The sequence below is a fragment of the Daphnia pulicaria genome, chromosome 1, assembly GCF_021234035.1.
Source record: "Daphnia pulicaria isolate SC F1-1A chromosome 1, SC_F0-13Bv2, whole genome shotgun sequence".
Taxonomy (NCBI): domain Eukaryota; kingdom Metazoa; phylum Arthropoda; class Branchiopoda; order Diplostraca; family Daphniidae; genus Daphnia; species Daphnia pulicaria.
Window position 1 is genome coordinate 5785960 of NC_060913.1, and position 11235 is coordinate 5797194.

The following is an 11235-nucleotide window of genomic DNA, read 5'->3' on the forward strand; positions in this document are numbered from 1 at the left end:
TTGAAGGAAGCGACGCGAAGGAAACCATTGCGGCGACTGGGTCGGACGAGTAACGCGAGCCCTTCCGTTATTTCAGCGCTTATCGCTGATCCGTCCGCTTTTTTAGTGCTGTCGCCCCCGCCAGTTCGCTGTTTTCGGCAGCTCATTACGCGAATAATAATTAATTCAAATGTTTCAAGCTAGATCTAGCACTAATATCTAAGCATGCGGCGATGTGGCACTAGCGATGTATTTGCGATTAACTTTCGCGTGATGCGCTTTTATTTAGAGCAATTTATTTAATCGCATTAGCTACGAAATCAGTTGGTGGTGTAGCACTTGAGTAAAGCACTACTCAAGAATACTAAAGGTAGGTGTTCGAACGTTGGTGGGTAAGTATTTTTATTTTCTATTTAACTATTTTACCTTAAAATTTTCCTTATATACCATTAAATTTCTATGTAGCGATCTCCTACAGGGATTTTAAATAGTCATTTATTAGTTTACATTACGATTATGGTTATTCGCTTTTACATGAATACATATTAACGATATACTAAATACGTGTTAACTTTTACGTATTTAATGCATGCCTATTACGTATTTACCTGTATTTACTACATAGTTAATTACATACTAAAATGACCCATGCTAACTATGTACTTAAATTATGTATAGGGGGAGAGGGGGGCTAGTTGGCAGGTGCTTTTTTCCTGAATTTTTCTGAATTTTTTTAGTACACTACAGTTACGGCGTACACTGACGGCCATCCGTCTGGTTCGAGGACGCGGCTGCAATTAAAGTTTCCGAGCGGCTGTCAATCGCAGCTACGACGAGTCGGGCCAGCCAACTGACGGCACCAATAAAGAGCCCATGGAGACACGTAAGCCACCCGGAAGCGTTTACAGACGTTGAACGTTGAAATGTTGAATCGATTAATGATTAAAAATGTCGAATTTCATGAAACTCTCGGGATTTATTCCGGATTAGTAGACTGGAACAGCACTCTTTTTTTAATTTCTCTATTTATTTTCTCTTTGCGTTTTAGTGGATGAAGTGTCGGAAGTCGAGGTGAATGAAATGATGCCACCGCATGCCACGCTCTCCATCGGATATCGGAATTCCCATGTTGAACAACAAGAACGAGACGCCGCAAGGCGCAAGAGCATAAAAAAGAAGAACGCCAACGCGGCCGGACTCCTTTTGAAAGGCTTGGGCTCCATTTTCTTTTCGGCAAGCACCGCAAATCCACACCAAGCAGCAAGTCCATAATCCGGTCATCAGTCATCCGGATCGGCTCCGACAGTTTCGGGTTATCATTCCATGGCCGGCGGCCACATGATTATGCCTTCATCCGGAAACCAGTTTCATGCACCATCACCACCAGAGCGAGCGGATGATATCTTCTTCTGGTCATTCCGGAAGCATTGGCAGGCCGTCTGCCGTGAGCGAAGTGGATGTTGCCATCACGTCCTCAGACGAACTGTTCCGCCGGATGAACGTGACCGTGCAGAACTCGGACGCCAAATGGCCTCATTAACAACTTCTGAAGAATTTAATAAGCGCAACTGAATTTTGTCCCAGAAAAATTCCCAAAAAAGGATAAGTGAAATTCACTAACTTGATCAACTTTTTCTCCCATCTTCTGAGGATGGATGTCATTCTGAAAAGGAGAAAATTTTTGAGAGAGTGCACAGGCAAAAATAAATCAAATAAAAAAAAATCTAGACCCACAGACCCATAAGAAAATTATAAATTAAATTAAAAAATAATGTAGAAAAAAGCAACCCCCGATGCAAAGAAAGAGAAGAAAATTAAAAATAAATAAACACACTGTTTCAACTTTCACGATGTATGATGTACCTCGATCATCCCTACAGCTCTGTTGTTTAATGTAAATCTTTTACGATATTTTTCACGTAATTTTTTTTTTCAACCTTATTTCGTCTTTTCTTCCTTTTAGTGTTCTTTACTTCAGTTATTCTTTTGTTTCTGGATGAAGTTGTAGGGGGGGGGGGATTTAGAAGACATTTGGGAACAGAAAAAGATAGGAAGCGGAAAAATAATAATTTAAAAATAGAATTGGAAATTAAAATGTGATAAGGAAAGGCTCGTTGAATTCTCATGGAAGGGGAAAAAGCTTGCCAAATTCTTTTTTTATTTTGCAAAGATGAAAGAGTAAAAGATTGTGTTCCGATATGAGGATGCAGATGCCAAAATAAAAGGACGAGGAAGAAGATTATGCTATTCTACTAACAAAAAGAGTCGGATTTGGTATCGGTATGTGTGAGAGCGCTAATAAGAGACAGCAAAATAAAGCAGCGGCCATCTAGCCTACCAAGCTGCGAATTTATTTAGTAGTTAAAGTTAAAAAAAAAAAAACTGCCTGTATGTACTTGACTGTGTACCCAAATACACTACATTAGGTTGGCAATCGACCAGATGAAAAAATTAATTTCTGTGTGTGGTAAGGGAAGAAAATGGATATGATGATGGCAAGAAGTTTGGTTTTGGCAATCTCAATCAGCATGACGATGTGTGATCAACATGTGTATCTTTGCCAGTAAGAAACAAATATCATAAACCTTACAACCGATATTTGTTACCTTGAAAGCCATAATTGAATTGAGGCAGTCCCACAAGTCGAAGAAAACTAAAGCCAACTCGTGACACCCGTCAAATCCACACGCAACAAAGGCTACCATGAAAAACCGAAAACGCCGTGATTTTCTTCGCGCTTCCGTGAGGAACTCTTGAATTGAATTACCAATCCAAAATAAACAATCAACCAGCTTTACTCACAACCCTTTTTATTTTTTTTTTATCACACAAGGATATTTGCTGTTCTTGTGGTTTGCTGCTGGTAACCTACTTTTCTTAATGTGTCACTGATAATTTTTTCAATAAGCGTATTTACACAACTCATAAAGGAAAAATGGAAAAAAAAAAGAAAATATGTATACAAGAGACTCTTACTAACAGAATATCCGTCGAAAAGAATTAAGAAATTAATAAACGATAGTTGATGAAATTTTGAAAAGGACCTTCAGCCGATTTCCGAATAAGTAAATTGATGCCGTTCGGGTTTTTCATGTTGACCAGACTTTGTATATAACAGTAGCAAGAGGTTTACCTGTGAGGGACCATTGTGAGCATCTACTTCGAAGTCATTAAAATTACTAAACGCACGTATAGAGAAAACAGTCGTCACGACTTCTGGCTCCTACAAAGAAGCGGAAATATTGGGAGAGAGACAAGAAGAGGCGGAAAGTGGCTGCTGTTTTCCATAAATTCCTTTGGCTGGGCTTGTAATATACATCGAAAAAGGTATACACAGCAAACAGGCAGAGTCGCTGCTGGTGTCATCTGAAAAACAACAACGAAAAAAATTCCAGGCAGGAGGCGAAGAAGAAAAAAACAAACAAACAATCGATGGCGTTGTGTGAACATCTGAGAGTTCATCCGGAAGTCTGCTGGGACGTGACGTGTGTTACACACTTTCACACCGAGCACAGAAAGGGTAGACTGTCAACTATTTTACCGCCACCAGTTGTTGAATTACGGTTTATTGGTGACGTTGTGTCAAATGCGCTGCTAATGAGAGACCAAGACGGAAAAAGAAACAAAAAAATAAAAACATAATTCAAAAAAAATGTTCGGTCGGCTCCCGCTCGGCGGCCGAGATTGAAATCGGATAAGTATGTTTTTTGATGATGAATTGCTTCGTGTTCCGTCATGCATTATTTCAATTCCAACTTGGCCTGCCCACTTAACCATGCGCGTTGGACATACTAGACGGACACATGATACCTTTTCCCCTCGTCGTGCTAGGCCTACTAGGGCTACCGTTACCTTTTCGAGCGTACCTATAGATACACAAAAGCTTGCGTTGCGTCGCTTGGTCTCTTTTCATATATATCCTCAGTTGCTCCCTATTATTCGGGGTCATTTGACCCATCTCGGAGCCTCTTCTCGCTCCTAGATTTTTGGCTCACAGCATCATGACCGAAGCGGACGACACTCGTTGCGAGGTCAATCAGGTCATCGACGGTCGCCGCTCCCTCAAACTTAAAAATAGCTTCCATCTAGGATCGATCCCTCTAGAACACACGTTTTCTCGAGGTGACCGCCCCGTCGGCCAGAGGCGGACGACGCCATCCCACATCCACGCCGATTCTAAAGGGTGTCTGCTATATGTGCAGGCTATTGATTACATTATTTCCGGCGAATATTTTTTAGTACATTATACTCTGTTGGAGCGACAAGAAGGCGCCAAAAAAGGTCTCGTTTGAACGTCGTCAAAAAAGACTCGACGAGTTGATACGCGAAATCGCGGTCGGAAACCTCCGGTGGCGGCTGTAAGATGGGCCCGAGAGGGATGCGAAGCTAAATAGGCCGGCGTTTAACGAATAAGCACGCGGATGAGAATGGATGAGAAGAATACTATATCCTGAGCGGAAACGTATCGAGGAGGGAAAGGGGGGCAAAAAGGAGGGCACGGGTGCGCCCGCTTTCAAAACGGTGGCGACATCAAACGCACCATCAAGGTCGGGCTGATTGGCTCAGCCTACCGCAGCCTACTCTGTATATTATAATATATACAGATGGAATGAAGCAGCTCGACTGCCTGCATGCGTCCACGGCCACCGCCTTCACTTAATTTGTTTCCACAGCAACACTGTCGATTATCTAAATAAATGGCATAGCGCGCTTTCCATTAAGATCCATCGGGGATTAGCCGGGAGGATCGTCGTGGAATTGTCCTAATAATATAGACACACTTGGCTTGCTTGCTTTTTGCTCTCTCTCACCCTCGCTGGCTATCATGATATGATTCTTCTCATCAACGAAATCAGTTGCCTCCCTTTAAGTTCTTGATAGGTTTTGGTTGATTTGTTTGTGTTGAATTTATGTTGTCAATCCTAAATTGTGTAAATCTGGCAACTCCCTCCCTACCCTCTCTTCTCTCTCATCGAATATTCTGTGTGTGTGTAACTCAGTCTGCTACTTGAGTGCGTTCTAATCTCGATCTAATCTTGTGTCGCAATCTCAAATACAAAGAAACGTAATCACAGTGAACAAAACGCGAGTCTCATATTAGTTAATATTCAACAGGTTATGGGCCCAGGTTCGCAATTGCTACCTACTTACTGTAATAACTGCAAAATAGGCTAAAAGTACTCACGTTGTTTCTAGAACAGAGCCAAGATGGCCACTGGAACTTTCTCTGCAAAAGATGTGTCGCACATTACGAAATTCAAGGGAGACCAATTTAGCTTCTATAAGTTTCAACTTAAACTTGTACTGAAGAATCATGCCCTACTCAAGATTGTTGAAGGTGATGAACAAAAACCCGCGGCCATTGTTCTCCTTGCTGATAATTCAAACAACGCTGCAGTCATCGCCAGAAATACTCAGATTGATGAATGGGACAAGAAAGACACTGCTGCACAAAACTACATTGTTGCTACTCTGGAAGAGAAGGTAATGAGAACCATTATGAATTGTAAGACTTCAAATTCGATGTGGATTCGTCTGTTAAATCAATATGAGCTGGCTTCTGTTGAAAACAAACATCTACTAATGGGCAAGTTTATGGCATATCAATATGACCCTACCCACGACATAATGTCTCATGTTTCAGCAGTTGAATCTCTTGCATCACAACTAAGTGATGTGAATTCACCAATCTCAAACGATCAAATCATAGCCAAGATCACATCTACTCTGCCACTAAATGGCAATTGCAACTATAGGTCCTTCATGTCTGCATGGAACAGTACTGATGATGCCATCAAGACACTTTCTCTACTAACGTCCAGACTTCAAGTTGAAGAAAACATGCTTAAGCTAACTGAAATGAGTGTCGACTCTTCAGATGGAGCATTCTTTGCAGGCAAAAAGAAGAATAAAGTCGTTTTCTCCGAGTCAAAATCAAGAGATTTTTCTTCACATGGTCGTCCTAAACCTATCTGTGGTCACTGCCGAAATCTCAACCGTAGAGCATCTCATCGTGAAGAAGATTGTTGGATAAAAGAGGCCTATCTCAAAGGAAGACAAGATGCTGGAAGTGAAGAAGCAATGCTGGCTCAACCTAGAAAAGAGAAAACACCTGCACCTGTTTTTGAGGATGATTATGCCTTCAAGTCAGCAGATCTACAACTCAACAACGAATGCTGGTATGCAGATTCGGGTGCCAGTGAGCATATGAGTGATCAGAAGTCCATCTTTCAGTCAATCACCCCCATCAATCGTGGTGACCGAGCAATCAAAGGCGTGGGAAAGAACAACGAAGCATTATATGCAACTGGAGTTGGAACTGTCATCATCAAGACCAAAGTAAATGGCGAATGGCATGATGGTTTGTTACGTAACGTCTTGTTTGTCCCAGATCTAGGAGCCAACCTGTTCTCAATTGGAGCCACAACGGAGCGTGGAGCCACAGCTACGTTCGACAAAAACGGCATGGAGCTCTGGAAAAATGGAAAAATAGTCGCTACTGGCTCGAGGATTCAGAAAAAGCTCTATTTGATGCATTTCACCAACTGTTCGTCGCCAAGCGTCACTGCAGCACTAGTAGCCAATCGTGTTCCTAACTCCTTGCAACTTTGGCACGAACGCTTGGGCCATGCGAACCACTCCGTTGTGCATCATATGCATTCGTCTAACTTAGTTGATGGCATCAAAATGGAAAAATCATGTAGTCCACCACCTTTCTGTGAGGGTTGCGTGTTTGGGAAACACCACCGACTCCCCTTCCCTACCAGTGGACGTACTCGAGCGACAGCAATTGGCGGACTCATACACAGTGATCTGTGTGGACCTATGCCTACACCATCTCCAAATGGATCGCTCTATTTCTTGACTTTCCGGGACGACTATTCTGGTTATGGCTTCATTCGTTTTCTGAAAAGAAAATCGGAAGCCAACGAGCACATTCAAGATCTAATAGCACGTTTTGAAACTGAAACAGGACGATCGATTGTCATTTTTCGTTCTGACAACGGTGGTGAGTTTATGAGCAAGGATTTGATCCAATGGCTGGCTAAACGTGGAATCATTCATCAAACCAGCACACCAAAAACTCCTGAACAGAATGGTGTAGCTGAACGTTACAACCGTACCATCTTGGAATCTATGAAGAGTATGCTGCACTCGTCGACACTGCCCGTAAAACTCTGGGCTGAAGCTTCAGCAACCGCTGTGTACTTGCTGAATCGAGTTCCCTGCAAAGCCGTCCCGACGATGACACCTTACCAAGCGTGGCACGGTAGGAAACCGAATGTCTCACATCTTCATGTTTTTGGCTGTGATGCATATGCCCACATCCCAAAGGATGAGCGCACAAAGCTAGATCCAAAGGGTGTTAAATGTTATTTCGTTGGGTACTCAGAGACACAAAAGGCTTTCCGACTGTGGGATTCATCATCTGGAAAAATTAAAATCTCAAGAGATGTCATCTTCAATGAAAGTATTCAAGCACCTTCACTACTTCCGGTAGCTGTCCCTCGCACTGACCTAGAAACTGTCTCAGTAATTGGAGTGGGTGGGGATGCCTGCGAGGCATCCAACGGACGTGCCACCGTGTCCAACGATCAGCGTGGTCAACCTGCAAGTGACTCTGACATCATTGCGGAACCCTTCCATGGATTTGAACAGCCAGAAAAGCCGATTCTTGGAGATCACCATCTCGAACCCAGTGTGGACTCACCTCAAAGACCGTCTCGCATTCGGAAGAAGCCAAATCGGCTTATTGAAGATCCAAACTTTCTGAGCCACACTGATATGAACGTTGCCCCTGACGAAATTTTTGAACCGCAGACGTACCAGGAGGCGATCTCATGCCCAGAATCTGCAAAATGGATTTCGGCGATGGAGGAGGAGATGGAATCGCTACGATCAAACGAGACATGGCAGCTTCAACCACTACCTGAAGGTCGCCGCCAAATAAGGAACAAGTGGGTTTACACAGTAAAGTATGATTCTGCTAATCGGCCAACTAGATTCAAAGCCCGCCTCGTAGCAAAGGGTTTTTCACAAAAGGAAGGAATTGATTTTAATGAAACATTTGCCCCAGTTGTGCGTCATGAGTCGGTCAGAGTTATACTATCAACTGCAGCAGCCCATGACCTCGAGATAATTCAATTGGACGTCAAAACTGCTTTCTTGCATGGAGACCTCCATGAAGAAATTTTCATGGATCAGCCATCAGGCTTCATCTCTAGTGACTCTCCCAATCATGCATGCCGTCTCCTAAAAAGTCTCTATGGCCTTAAACAAGCCTCTCGGTCGTGGAATATCAAGTTTGATGGCTATCTGTGTGCTCTTGGATTTGTTCGCAGTTTGGCTGATCCGTGTGTTTATCGTCGAAGTGAGGAGGATGGCATTGTCATCTTAGCAATCTGGGTGGATGACGGGCTTCTCTGCGGACCAGACAAAACCAAATTATTGGAACTTATCAGTCAACTATCAACACACCTAGACATCACAGCACGAGACGCAGACTTCTTTATTGGCCTAAAAATTGACAGGGATCGCACCCGCCGTGTCATTCATCTTTCTCAAGAGCAATACACCAATCGGATTCTTCGCCGATTCGAGATGTTGGAGTGCAACCCGAAAATGCAGCCTGCGGATCCATATGTGAGATTAACTATCAATGGAATTGAAGGTGGACCCAATTCACCAACCATGGATGACTCCATATACCGGGAAGCTGTCGGCAGTTTAATGTTTCTCATGGTGTGTACGCGCCCGGACATCGCTTTCTCAGTCGGACAGGTAGCACAATTCAGCCACAACCCGAAACAGGCTCATTGGACTGCAGTTCAGAGAGTCCTAGCATATTTAAAGGGAACATCTAAGTGTGGAATAACTTACGGGGAAACAAGCCACCCCCATGTTCTCACTGCTTTTTCAGATTCCGACTATGCTGGGGACTCCGACACTCGACGATCAACTACTGGATATTTGTTAACCTACAATGGAGGTCCGGTAGCTTGGGGAAGCAGGCGTCAGTCTTGTGTGTCACTCTCGACTACAGAAGCTGAGTACATAGCTATGTGCGAAGCCGCAAAAGACATCGTTTGGACTCGCCGACTGTTGAGTGGAATTGGATGCGACCAGAAGCAGCCAACGGAATTGTTTTGCGACAATCAAGGAGCACTCAAATTGGTGTCCAATCCTGAATTTCATCGCCGCACGAAACATATTGACGTACGTTATCATTATGTTCGTGAGCAACAAATGGATGGAAGTATCGTGGTTAGTCACGTCGGAACCAAAGAACAACTTGCGGATCTCTTAACGAAGGCGCTTGCTGGTCCAGCTTTCCAGGACTTACGAAGGAAGATATCAGTTCACCCAATTTTGGTTTGAGTGGGGATGTTGAATTTATGTTGTCAATCCTAAATTGTGTAAATCTGGCAACTCCCTCCCTACCCTCTCTTCTCTCTCATCGAATATTCTGTGTGTGTGTAACTCAGTCTGCTACTTGAGTGCGTTCTAATCTCGATCTAATCTTGTGTCGCAATCTCAAATACAAAGAAACGTAATCACAGTGAACAAAACGCGAGTCTCATATTAGTTAATATTCAACAGTTTGTACAGCTGGGAAGGTCTTTGTGCCGTCCATATGAAGAGAGACGCAAATAGGAGAAAAGCGGAGAAAAGAAAAAGAAGGACAAGGAGTGCCAGTTAGGCTACTTATCATCACTTACCATCTTTTCTTGTAGTAGAGTATATCAATCTGTTTCTCTTCGGCACTAGACATCAGGACGTCTCGAAACTGGTTGCTGATGCTGTCGGCCGAAGTGAGCGGTCCGTTTAAGAACTCGGTAACGGCCGGTTTCTGCATAATCTCGGGGCCCGGCTGTAACCCAACCATTTGGCAGAAACCCTCATTGAATAAATGAATAGTATATAATCTGGGAGATGGGCGACCAAAAAATGTTTTTTATTTAGCAAAAGGTTTGAGGCTAAAATATGGTTAGGGGATATGACACACACGAAAAGCCAAGTCTGTCGACTGGCGGCCTGGGCGTTCAAGCGTGACGCGATCCCGAAGTTGGCGGGGACCGTAAAAAATCAACTTTGTTTAGCAAGCCCAAATTATATCTTGGAAGCAAGCTAACATTATGTTGATCAATAATCCCGCAAGACAGACGTCAAATTACGGGACTATTATGTCAACAGACCATCTTAAAAATTAACAAAACCGTAAATTTTTTCAACTTTGTTTAGAAAATCAAATTTTTACATTAATAAATATAGAAACATTTGATTTATCGTAATCCCGGTAATAGACAGACGTCGATATGTGAGCCCTTGGGGGCACCAGACGTCGGTGTGCAAGGGTTTTTCATGAACTTTCAGTCGTTATTTTATACCGGCAACGCTGTTTTGGATACCGGCAATGCTGTATCCAAGGCGCTTATTTTTAAATAATTGGCGTTTCTGGAGGATAATAGGCCTAATGACTATGAATTCATTGAAACTGGTTATTTAACACTTATAAATCAATTTAGTAATTGGTTTATATATTAAATTAATAATTAGCTGCTAAGGCAGCATAAAAACGATATGATGGCAGCTTTTTTCACGTCCAACGACGGACCGATCCTTTCTCCTCACTCCGTCGACCGAAATGATCTTTATTATAAATTATTTTTATGGGGAGAGAATCTTTTCGATACATAATTAGCGACAGCACCAGTCGACCCTCCCAGGCGATATTTCGATAGACGGGAAATAAAAATTGATCGCCATCGTTGTCGTGAGTGATGCTTGTGAAAGTTGCTGCCGGCATATATAAAGGTGCGTTCACACTGCCACTAACGCAACGTTACGGAGCAAAGCGTAGCCAAGCGCCACCTGGTGTGACGGAAGAATATGGACTGTTGCGTAAAAGGGCGTTTTAAACTCCTCCCCACGCTCAACACCCTTACGAGCGTGGGGAGGAGCTTAAAACACCCTTACGCTACACACATTCTTCCGTCACACCACGCAGGCTGCGCTACGCTACGCTTTTCTCCGTAACGTTGCGTTTGTGGCAGTGTGAACGCACCTTAACTCACGCATCAGATTTCTAATAAGTCCTCCAGTACGTCTACACAATGGCAACAACAGCAACGACCAGCTTCATTGAAAAAAGAAGCGAAAAAAAATACACGAGGTCCACATAGTCGCTGGAGATAAATATCTAATTAATAATATAGGAAACGTCTTTTTTTCTTTTCAGTATATATCCCGACCGGA